Below are 2,180 nucleotides of genomic sequence, written 5' to 3' on the forward strand. Positions count from 1 at the left end.
CGACTTGGTTCACAAAGTTTTCAGATTATTCCTTAATCTCCATAAATATACAGCAACCTGGGAACTTTTCATTGGTTTCCATATGGTCAGTTAGGTAAAGCCTTTCTTTAAAATAGTCAGATCTGGAAAGTGGCAAGCAGGAGCTCTGTTTTCACTACCTAGGGATTCCTGCATCCCAGGCTCTGTCTGTGTTTCCTGTCCCCTTGTACATTAAAGGTCATCTAATCCACAACAAAGAAAAAAAGAAATTGCTTTGTTTTATAGGTCATATTTTATCCTGTCTTGAAGGAAATCACCTAATATTGTTCTGCCTGGATTTAAAAAAAAAAAAAAAAAGAAAAAAAAAAAAAACCAACCACCTTTTCTTAGCTAAACAAACCCCCTCTCCATATTATTTTGTGTAATTCCATTTCAATTTGTAAATGTGTTGTCCTTAGAAATAGCTTTTCCCATGCGGGACTAATTTACAATTTTATGTCTGATCATAAGCTGTGTCATCAAATGCAAGCTTTGGGTGATGGCAACTTGGCAGCAGAAACGTCCCTATCTATAGGTGGGCCTGGCATAAAACTTTCAAATAAAATTTGCTGCATCTTAATGGGAAAATACAAGCAATCATCAGATTGTGGGCCTTATTGTGTGAGTCTTCAAAGCTGTCTCTTAATATTCAGGCAGGACCAAACATCATTATGGTGTTTCTTTCATGTAGCTTGCCACATTAAAACAGTTTTATAGCTTGGCCTTGTGCCACGCAGTACAGGGAGATACTCTGTGGGAATAAAATGGATGATTTCTCTCTCATTTGGTCTGAAAACAGGCTTTGCAAAGACCACAGAATATGTTCACTACCACCTAACCGTGATGTTTCTCTATTATATCTGATCATTGGATTTCAAGAGATTGAAGAAAATAATAAATATTCAAGTAGTTGAGTGAATTAAAATTGAAGCTACGTGAAAGCTTTTAGACTGCAGAGAAGTAGAGTCAAAATTTGAGACACCTTGTATGTTAAGAACTAAGATTTGATAGTCTTAGACTTGAGGTTTTTTGGACCAAATCCCCCACCAGTCATAAGTTAGAGGTCTATAAGCATGAAAATTAAAAATCTAATTGTTTCCCCTTTGTCTTAATCACTTTCCTGTAGCTATGATAAAAGTACTGGGAAACAAACAAATAACAAACAACAACAATCTTAGAGGAGAAACAGTTTATTTTAGCTCACAGTTCATGGTACAGCCCTTCATTCGAGAAGGAGTATAAGGGTGGTCTTATCGGATCCACAGTGAGGAAGCATAGATAGCCTTCACACCCCTCCAACAAGAGTAGGTGTCCTTGATGCCTGGAACAAAGGCTTATCTGTAGGCATTCTAGGGAAGGGTTATCGCCCTGCACTGGCTTTAAGCATTGCTCCCCATCTTCTGCATTCTGATAGCAAAGGTGGTAGATGCTCTGACCTATCAGACCCATCATTGTTACCAGTAACCCAGGAATCAAAGACATAAGCCTGTATACAATGAAGTTACAGGAACTGATATTCAAGCAGAGATGCTAATTTTGATCGTGGATACCCATATTCAGCTAATTTTCCATTTAGTGGATTAGCCAACCCCATGGAAAGGAAAATAAGGACCAGTTAGACAAATGAATTTAATCATTAAGATTGTCATTTTCTTACCTCGTTAGAGAAAATGTAATTAATATTTGAAAGATTCTATAGTAGTTTGTGCCCAGACCTATGTCTGTTAGCCTCCTGACATCAGGCTTGGTCAGGAAAGCACTTGTCATAAATTGTAGCTTTCTGTATGCTGTATTAGTCAGTTTGTATAAAGGCAGCAGCAAAGCAGATTTATTATAATTGTGTAGAAGGAGAAAGTCAAGTTCAGGTAATCAAAACACATTGATGGTCACATTTAATGTGGACTAGTGGAATTGGGGAAGAACGAGGAAAAAATAAGAGACGACAGAAATTATATTTTATACAGGCTAATTTTTACCAAATTGACATGCTTTCCCAATGAATTTGTTATTTTCATGATGCTCATAAATACATGTGATGGCGCCCGACCATGAAGTCTGTATTGCTGAAAGACCACACAGTGAGCTAGAAAGGGATGCAAAGGTGGTTCATCTATTTTCATATTAATGACAATAAGAGTCATAATAGTAGTTCCTATTTCAAG

This window comes from Mus musculus, chromosome 3 (genome assembly GCF_000001635.26).
Source record: "Mus musculus strain C57BL/6J chromosome 3, GRCm38.p6 C57BL/6J".
In the NCBI taxonomy this organism is placed as follows: Eukaryota; Metazoa; Chordata; class Mammalia; order Rodentia; family Muridae; genus Mus; species Mus musculus.